Source organism: Mandrillus leucophaeus, unplaced genomic scaffold (genome assembly GCF_000951045.1).
Source record: "Mandrillus leucophaeus isolate KB7577 unplaced genomic scaffold, Mleu.le_1.0 Scaffold149, whole genome shotgun sequence".
In the NCBI taxonomy this organism is placed as follows: domain Eukaryota; kingdom Metazoa; phylum Chordata; class Mammalia; order Primates; family Cercopithecidae; genus Mandrillus; species Mandrillus leucophaeus.
In genome coordinates this window covers 5883491-5894179 of record NW_012101465.1, presented here as the reverse complement: position 1 = coordinate 5894179, position 10689 = coordinate 5883491, and the positions used below count along the sequence as shown (strand labels likewise).

Below are 10689 nucleotides of genomic sequence, written 5' to 3'. Positions count from 1 at the left end.
GGACTTTCTCTCACTATTATCATGGCTGTGCAAACAAAAAGCATATCAAGTCAATTGAAGTTCTCTCTCTTGCCCTCTCTCTCACCACACTGAAGCTGGCTCTTGCAAAGAGGAAGTATCCTGATATCACCTTACATCTGAATGGTGTCTTAGGGTTTATAATGTACCTTTACAGAAGTGGAGTCATCATTACTATGCTTTGCAAAATTTTCAGTTCTTCTTCTTTGGGAAGTGGTAGGATTGCCCCCTCCACTCTCTCTATTTATTTATTAATTAGAGATTGGGTCTCACTGTGTCACCCAGGCTGGAGTGCCGTGGTGTGATCACAGTGTACTATAGCCCAAAACTCCTGGGCTCAAGGGATCCCCCTGATTCAGTCTCCCATGAGTAGTGGGGACTGCAGGCCTGTGCCACCATGCCCAGCTTCCAATCTCTTTGAAGTTAAGTGTGGCCATGTAATCACTTTGGCTGATGAGTCTGAGCAGAACTTGTGTGAGTTTTAGGCCTTCCCCAAGCCCCCCACCCCCAGCCCCAGTATTCCTTGGTCCATGAGTAAATAGGAAGACCATATTCCTCACTGATCCATATTGGACACACAACATGAATGAGAAAATAAACTTTTGTCCTTTTAAGCTTCTGAGATTTGAGGTTCATTTTTTACCACAGAATTATTGAGCCTAAGTTCACTGTCACAGTTGGGTATCCTCCTTACACAAACTAAGATTCAGAGAAATATAATGACTGGTCCTTGGTCACATACTAGTAAGACAGGTAGCATTTTGACAAGCAGAGACTAAAGGGAGGTGATCATTTTAGAAAACAAGAAAGTCAAGTAAAATCAAGAAGGCAAAAACAAATGAACAAACATGAAACCCCCCAAAAAACAACCAACAACAACCCCTGTGTGGGCCAGGTGCAGTGGCTCATGCCTGCAATCCCAGCGCTTTGGGAGGCCAACATGGGTGGATCACCTGAGGTCAGGAGTTAGAGACCAGCCTGACCAACATGGTGAAACCCCATCTCTACTAAAAATACAAAATTAGCTGGGTGTGGTGGTGCACGCCTGTAATCCAAGCTACTCGGGAGGCTGAGGCAGGAGAATCACTTGAAGCCAGGAAGTGGAGGTTGCAGTGAGCTGAGATTGCACCACTGCACTCCAGCCTGGGCAACAAGTGCAAAACTCCAACAAAAAAAAAAAAAAAAAAAAAAAAAAAAAGAAAAAGGAAAAAAGAAGAAAAACCCCTGTGTTTGAGTGACTGCAAGCACTCCATTGTATGTGAGAATGGAGTAACAAAGATCTGCTACTGGTGAACTCAGGGATCTCAATGAATAATGAGTTCCACTCTGAACATATTACATATGTTTATAGAAAGTCAGTGCTATGGTCTGAATGTTTGTCCCTTCCAAAACACGTGTTGAAATTTAAGTGCTATCCGTAGTATTAAGAGGTGATACCTTTGAGAGTTGATTAAACTATGAGGGCTTTCCCTCCTAGGTGGATTAATGCCATTAAAAAAGGACAAGTTTGGCCCCCTTTTTGTCTCTTTGCCCTTCCGCCTTCTGCCATGTAGTGGTGCAGCAAGAGGGCCCTTGCAAGATGCCAGCACCTAGATCTTGGACTTCTCAGTATCTAGAACTGTGAGAAAATGAGCTTCTGTTCATCATAAGTTACCCAGTCTCAGTGTTCTGTCATAGTGCACAAAATGGACTAAGGCAGTCAGAAAGAGAGCTGAAGTAAAGAACCAGAAATTGTCAGAAAGGAGATAGAAAAGAGTAAGCACAGATGCAGCACATATCATGGTCAAGGCAAGGATAGCATCATAATTTTCCAGCCAACCTGCCCATTTCTGAATACCGCGCAGTCCTTTAAATGCCATATAGATTGAGACTGACTGAATTTCAGTGGGAACCAGTGGGATTGACAGTTACATATAATCTACTTTCACCCTTGGTTCCTTGGATACTATGGATACTATCAGAGAGCACAAAGCTTTGTGAAAGCATAGAGAGGGCTGGAACTTTCCCAACTTTGTTTTCAAAAAACGTGGAGAATAAAGATTCCAAGGAATTGTTCATCCGACCGTGATCCTGACTGAATAACTTGAGCAAATCATCTAAATTGGCTGATTCACCAGGAGAAATGGGACAAGTCCACAGCAGACAACTCAGCCAGAAGGATCCTGAGAAAATATTGAGAGAAACAAGCCCTGTGGACAAAGGATCAGCTTTTGTCAGACATCAGTATGACTTATGCTCAAAAAGGAACCCAAAGAGCTGGTGCCAAGATTTGTCTGACAAAGTGCTCTAAAGTAAGAATAGAGACTTATTCCTGAGAAATTGTGCTGCAGATATCTTAGGAAAAGTGTGCATCCTACCTCTACACAAATAAATGAGGTTGGGGGGGGGGCGCAGATAGAAAATGAAAAGCTGGCAAGGCTGCTGTCTTAGGCCAGAAGAATTGATAACTAATGGGCTGATCAGAGTGGTGGACTGGTTCTGCTTTGAGAAGGTAGTATTTCTAGTTTCACTGTTTCAACAGTGTTTCAACAGGGTGCAACCTTATGCACATATGGTTCCACCCAGCCACAGCCTTCCTAACCTCATGGACAAGGACTTTGAATATGGCTGTGCTTTCATTCCTCATTGGAGTTCAACATTCGCTGGTGAGGACCTGCCATAAACCTCTGCCTCCTGGGGATCCAACTCATAGCATATCTTTTCCAACCCCCTTCTTTATTTCTCCAGACCTTGCTGGAGCTTCTGTTTGGCCTAAACTGATGGGCCCCAAAGAACTATGATGCTACAACTACTCAAATCTGGCTTTGCCAATATTTGGATATTTCAACTGCTGCTGCCACAATTTACCCAAAAGATCAGATGGTTGTGGTATTGAAATGCCATCGTGCAGTAAGCTGGTCCTATAATGTAGTTTAAACTGCTGTCTCCTTCCTTGATGGGACAAAGGATGCCCCTAGACTGTAGTGTGATTTTAAACTGCTGCCCTCTTCCTTGATGGGACAAGGGATGCACCATAGCCTCTTAGTTTCTCTTTCCTTGGTCTTGACCTTTCCTAACCTCCTCCCATTCCCAAATGGTGCCCTAGAAGTCCCAGAACAGCTTGTAACCAAGTAAGCATGACTGGAATAAACAAGATATCAGAACTGAGCTTCTGGGGTTTAAAAACTGGCATAAAAACTATAGATAGGATTGTTTTTGTGTGTCATTCTTACAGGCTGCAGAATGCCTATGAGAGAAACACAGGGTATAAATTAGAAATTTTCAGATTTTACATTGTTTGGGGTAAACAAAATGGAAAAGTGAAACAGGAAATACAGAGCTAATTGATGTAGAAGAGGAAACACAGCAATTTTTTGACACTTTTAATGTGCAGCAGCTGAATGCCACATGCAATATGCAATAGGGAGGGGAAAGCTATCCACTGAGGCAATGCCACTTTGTGAGAACCCTGAGAGGGGATCTGTGCAGAGGCCCAGTGGTACTTAAAAGTGAATGACAGCCCCACCAAAAGGAGCATTTAGTTTTTCTCCAGGCTGAGGACTGTCTTTCTGGTGGCACTTGGCCAGGAAGCATACTTTTGCATCTCAATGACAGGACTTCCTGGGGGAAAATAAATAGGTCTTCCCACCAGGAACAAAGGCAAAAGGAAATGTAGTAATGAATAACTACAGTTATTCAGTAAATAAGTTGACTGGAGAAAGCAACCAAAGCAGTTCTTTTCTGCAAGTGACAATGTATATACACATGAAAGTTTGAGGTTGGAGAGGTGGCAGGAGAAGCAAAGGAGAGGCAGTGAACTTGAGAGTTTGCCAGAAAAAGGGCGGCAGTAATGAGAGGCAGGCTATGTGTATAGGGGTTCTCAAGCCTAGGTAACATATAAGAAAAACAAAAGGAGCATGAAAAACAGTTGGACAAGAGGAAAGGGCAGCTACAAAGCTATTGGCAAGTCTTGTGTGAGAAGGGATTGGGAATTAACCACAGTACCTTCTTATTCACGGTTTTGCTCTCCATGGTTTCAGTTACCCCTGGTCAACCATAGTCCCCAAATAGGTGAATACAGTACCATAAGTTATTCTGAGAGAGACAGGGAGAGACCACATTCACATAAATTTTATTAAGAATATTTTTATAATCATTATATTTTATTATTATTTATTGTTGTTAATATCTTATTGTGTCTAATTTATAAATTAAACTTTATCATAGGAGATAATATGACAAGAAATGTATACAGAAAAACTTGTATGTATAGGAAAAAACATAGTATATGTAGGGTTTAGTAATATTCATGGCTTCAGGCATCTGCTGGGGGTTTTGGAATGTATCCCCTGAGGATAAGTGAGGATTACTATATTCAATTCAAGAGGCTTTGGCTTATTTTAGAAATACTTTTGTTTTTACCAGATCTATCAACCATCTGGTTGCTACTCTAGTGCCTGACAGTGATTGACATTAATGATAATATACTGATAAGAATAATTACTATAATTGTAGGGGCTGACATTTATTTGGCCCTTATTTGGGACTATAGGCTTTATACACTTCATGTTATCCTATTTCACCTCCAGAGCTACCCTGAAAGATATGAATCACTATGATCCCCTTTTACAGATAAGAAAAATCAAGTCTCAGAGAAGCTTGCTTGAATTATTAATAATTGCAAAGCCTGATTTCAATCCAAATCTGCCAATTCTGGAACCTGAGCTCATAAACATTATGGAATATTGTCTCTTGCTCAGCAGACACAATGAGGTTTATGCCTGTTCTTCCCTAGTAGACTGTGAGGAAGAGAGGTTACATGTGCTACTATATGTTCTCATAAGTATATTTAATTTAGCCTTAGTTTTCAAGTCAATTTCCCTGTTAAAACTACATATTAAATAGGACACATTTTTCTCCCCACAAAATCTACACCTATAATTATGTTCGTTAATACAATTCAGTGTGATCCCAAAGGATTCACATTATGTTAATTATGTCTAAAAGCACTTCCATAAACATCAAAAGAACAATAAAAAAGTAAAAGCAATGTCAATAAGAACAGAAACTAGATATTATCTTCCAAACTATCCTTCCTTTCTTCTTCCTCCCTCAAAAGCTATTTTTTTAAGAAACCTACTCCAGACCACAATAATTCAGTTGTCTTTTGTAGTATATAAGTGATAAAAATAAATATTCGAGAGAACAAAATAACAGATTTTCTCTTCTCTGTCCAATGCTAACTTTGGTCTTTGGCTTCCAAAACTAAATTCTATGATTAATAATGAAATAGGAAAGATAACACTTTCTTTCTAGATTAGGATGCTTTTCTGAAATATTTGGAACTCTGTATTTTAGGATGCACCAAAATAAGTCCCCTGTCTGGGCTAGACTATACTTTGTATCTTCTGGTCACAATGAAACAAAGCTGTTGGAGACAAGGAGGGAAAAATCAGCTATAGAGTTTCCTTTACCAAATGCAATGCTGAATAATCTTGGCATATTTTTATGCACAGGCTTACGACATTCTGTGTGAAGATATGGGAGGTCAATTATTTGGACAATACTGGGATGTAGAGTAGGAATTGCACGCTGTGACATGGAATGATGGAGAGGCTTTGGGGAACTACTGAGGTGTGATATGTGTGACATTTCTGGGCTACCCTACCCACAAATGGATGCAATATAAACTTCTATTTCCCAGACCCCTTGGGGAAATTTACAATCTTTGCTCGTGGCACTACACCTCAAATAGGAGAAATCCTCTGAGAATGTTCTTTTACTTTATTTCTAAAACAGAGATGCAAACCATTTTCTAAATAGATTAATGAGATAAATATTCCAAAAGCACAACTTAACAGGATTCCTAAACACAGAAACTTCAAGAAGAGAATTTGTACATTTAATTATTCCCGCCTCAGTGGGTGTTTTTACTGGGAAGTAGGGGCAGAGAGGTGGTATGGGAAAGGCTGGGAAGCACCTGTGCCTGTAGGGCTGGCTTTGTAATACTTGCCCTTTCCTGGATTGTGAACCAGCAGCATCTGCGTCACCTGGGAGAGTTCTAGAAATACTGAATTTCAAGCCCTGCCTCAGACTTACTGTGTCAGAATCTGCATTTTCACAAGATCTGGGAAATTTGTTGCACATGAAAGTTGAATCGCTCTGCTTAGGCCTCCTCTGCAGGCTGAAGAAGAAAAGCAAGTGAGCTCTGTAGAGGATGGGATAGGGGCCAGTGGAGAAAATGAAGCTCAGGGATTCTGTGTTCTCTGTTATGTGACACACTTTTGTTCTTCTAACCCAAATCCTTTAATCACTCCCTCTCATTCATTTATTTGCTCATTTAACAGATATTTTCTTATGAGCCTCCTACATGCCAGGGACTGTTCTTGATGTTGAGCCTATAGCAGAGAACACCACAGACAAGGTTTCTGCACTCATAAAGCTCTGCATTCTGGTGGAGGAGGGCAGGGAGGACAGGTGACACACAAATACATGATGTAATGTCAGGAGAAATAATAACTACAAGCAGAAAAACAATAAAGCAGAATAAAAGCACGGAACATGTTGCAGTGGATGGTGCTATTTTAAATAGGAAGGTTAGTAGAAGCCTCCCCAGGGAGGTAACACTTGAACAGAGAACTGACTGAAGTGAGGAAACAATCTGTGAAGACAGTGAAAGGTACAGAGCTCCAGGAGAAGGAACACCATGTGCCAAGACCCTGAGCTACCCTCAGCTTCTTTGAGGAAAAGTGAAAAGTTGAGTGTGACTGCAGCTAAGCAGGCAGAGGCACTGTGGTAGAGACAGGCTTGGCGAGGCCAGCAGGGAGACCATGGAGATCTCAAATACTGTGCCAGAAGGTTTGGATTTTATTCTAAGCATGATGAGAAGCCACTGGGATTTGATCACAGAAGTGAGATGAACTGATTTACATATTGAAAAGATCGCTCTGGCTGTTGTGGTCACACCAAGACTACCTGCTATCATCTTTCTTGCAGAAGCACCCAGATGAGAGACTGTCCAACCTAGAGGATTTTGTCCAACTCTGTTTAAATATTTGAATAACTGAATGAATAACTGATGAATGGATGAATGAATGGTTCTAGCTGTCCAGGTTATGGTTATGCATAACAATCCTATGCTGTCTTATTCGTGAGCATAGGATTTGATAAGATCTTTTCTCATCAAATACATTTGTATTTGTTGTATGATAGCAGACCTGTTGTCAACAGAGCCCACTCAAATATTCCTGGAAGATGTGATGTTAGAGGAATTTCAGTTTTCACTTTTTGTTTTTAATGAGAAAGAGAAAAGGTACACGTCTTTCTCATTGAAAGAACTTATGAAACAACTCATAATTCTTCTTCCCAGAAAGTCTTTATTCTCTCTTTATTCTTAAAGGCTTTTGTGCTAACTGTCAACAGAATATGAATTGGGTATTGGATAACCCCCAAAGTCATTTTTATATCTGGTTCTATGAATCTATGATTTAATATCCTCCTGTTGTGGTGCTTTTCCAATCCTTCTTTCAGAGTAAACTTTAAGAACCAGCATCATGCTTCTCATGTGGTTTTGAGGGTCCCCTGGCTCTTAGGTACAAACCTTGGGTATAGATGCTACTCAGGATTCAGAATATGATTCTTCAGGCATCAGCACTGACTAGAAATCCCACTACTTTTTTTTTTTTTTCATTTTTTGAGACAGGGTCTCACTCTGTTACCCAGGCTGAAATGCAGGGGCGTGATCTTGGATCACCGTAACCTTCGCCTCCCAGGCTCAAGCTATTCCCCTACCTCAGCCTTCTGAGTAACTGGGATTATAGGCGTGTGCCACCATACCCAGCTAATTTTTGTATGTTTAGTAGAGACTGGGTTTCATCATGTTGACCAGGCTGGTCTCAAACTCCTGGCCTCAAGCAATCCACCCACTTCAGCTTCCCAAAGTGCTGGGATTATAGGCGTGATCCACCTCACCCAGTGAATTCCACTACTTTTCCCATATGTTGATAAATTTCACAGGAATGCTTCTTGGACTTTCAAATGTACCTAAAACTACAGTTAAAAATACCAATCTTGGCTGGGCATGGTGGCTCATACGTATAAACCGAGCACTTTGGGAGGCCAAGGCAAGTTGGTCACTTGAGCCCAGCAGTTTGAGACCAGCCTGGGTAACATGGCAAGATCCTGCCTCTACAAAAAAAAACAAAAAAGAAGAAAAATATAAAAATTAGCCAAGCATGGTGGCACATGCCTGTAGTCCCTGCTACTCGGGAACTGAGGTGGGAGGATCACTTGAGCCCAGGAGGTCAAGGCTGCAGTGAGCCATGATCACACCACAGCACTCCAGCCTGGATGACAGAGTGAGACCCTGTCTCACAAAAAAACTAACAAAAAAAGGCAAAACAACAAAAAAAGGCTATTTATCATATTTGTATTCAATTTTGGCTGACAATAAGAATGTGTCATATGTATACATTGGTTTCTTTGGTCTTGTGGCATTATTGTCCTTACATGCTCTAAATATTCTTCAAAGGTCTATGCCATTGGCACAGGGATGCTCCCAGTGTCCCCCAACAAGCTGGCCTACCGTCCAATCTGCTTTGACTCACACAGGCCATCCCTTCCTCACATACAAACCTGTCAGCCTTTCTAATGCAGGTAGGATGCTGGTGAGCAGCCCGCTCCCTGGCAGTAGTGCAAGTCGATCACAGGCAAATGAACACCTCACACAGTGCCTCCTGCCCAGGGTTGTGACCACTACCAGTCACTAGCTGAACCTCCCTTAGATTCACCCTGGTATGAAAGATTATGGGAAGTACAGCTTATGGGAAGTACACCAGAATACTGGTGTTTATTTTCAGTATCAACCCTCCCCTCACATTCCCACTCTCCAGAAAAAAAACAAAACAAAACAAAACAAAAAAACAGGGCTTCCTTGTATGATGAGTGCCTTATTTTTGCATAGCCCTGTACAGTTATCAAGGTACTTCATGCACACAATTTTCTTTGATTATTCAATGTCCCTGCGAAGAAGGAAGGTATGGTTTTTGTCTCCATTTTGCAAATGAGATTGATGACTCACCTTCTTGACTCATCAGTGATGGGGCTAGAATAAGAATGTGTGCTCTTGACCCCTAGACTAGTGTCATTTCTATTCCAGCATGACACCTTGCCCAACCCCGCTTTATATTGTGGTTTGGAAGCACTAACACCTCCATTCTACACTTCTACCCAGAGCATGTCTACAGTGAAGCCTGGACCTCCTCCTTATAAATCACACTGCCAGATCAGTGTTCATGGATGTGCAAATATAAAAATGAAATGAACAAAGGATGATGTCAGATTGCCACATTTTATTTTACCAACTACCACCATTATTTAATAAAAGAAATGATATGTTTCATCATAAAGAAGATAAACATTCTAGAATGTTTATCTAGAATAAGAAGATATTCTTATTCTAGATAAGAATTCTCATTCTAGATAAGAATTCTCATTCTAGAATTCTCATTCTAGAATAAGAAGATAAACATTCTAGAATAAGGGCTAGTTTTTCCCAAGAAACAACAATTAAGGTGTTTCATATCAACCTATTTTTAAAAACACTGTATATTTTCAAATTTAAAATTAGAACAATTTTCCTTTAACTATGCTGTAATTATTTAACTGATACATGTTTGCCAACCTGAGTATATATTCAAATATATGCATATATATTCAACAATGCCAGAAAAAAAACCCAGTTACTCCAATTAACTTATTTTTTATCAATACCTTTGTCAAACTTCCAGTTTCACGTGCTGTTTGGCAAAAATGGAAAGAACAGTCACTGGGGCTTCTTCACACAGCTTGGAATATTCTGGGCAAACTGAAAGAAGTTGAGAATTAATTGTTTCCATGCCACCAACCGCTTTTCCTACATTCTCACTCTTTGGAGCGCCAGGAAGACAGTGGGTAGTTGGCACAGTGTGTGTCTGGCTGAAGGTAGCAAGTACTCCAGGAAGGGGCATGTGGCACCTAGAGTTCATAGCATAGGCCTGACTCACAACCTCAACCTTGTCAGTGGTGAATTCATCTGATTGGGGTATCACAGACACATGCAGACTTGATTTTAAGAATTACTGGCTTTGTTTATATGCTATACCTGAATGTATCCATTTTATTTTAAGAAAATGACAAAAGCTCCTACGTGTATCTACCTGCTTAAATAGGTATCTACTTATATGCAATAGAATCAGGCGGGCAGAACCACACCAGGAAGACATACTACTAGAGTACACAGAAAACAAAGATCAAAGACTAGAACATGTTGAGAGGAGGATTTCTTGTTCTTTCTGCCTGTGATACCCCAGGGTGTTTCCAATTATTTCAAGTCATGTCATGGAATATCAATAAAATAGCCCAACATAAAACTACTTGGAATCATTTTTAAATTATATTTAAGCCCATGCTATTTGGGAAATCTTCAGGAAAACAATAGACAGGCGCTGGTCTACACTGATACTCAGGTATTAGGCCAGGTGACTTCACTGAGAAGGAAAACGTGGGAGAAGAAGTAGGGAGAAGGATGTAGGTTGGAGCAAATAAGGAGGGAGCAAGGATGAGTTCATTTTCAGAAATGCCCAATCTGAGTTGTTTGTGGGGCTTCCTGGTTGTGATATCTAGTGGGTACTTACAAGTTCATTTAGTCATCTA

General features: G+C 40.6%; 1 protein-coding gene across 3 annotated transcripts in view; it reads right to left on the bottom strand.

Moving 5' to 3' along the window:
- The window catches only part of LRRC3B (leucine rich repeat containing 3B), a 97016-nt gene that overhangs the window by 29366 nt on the left and 56961 nt on the right, over positions 1 to 10689 (bottom strand). The gene's annotated exons all lie outside the window — the stretch shown is intronic.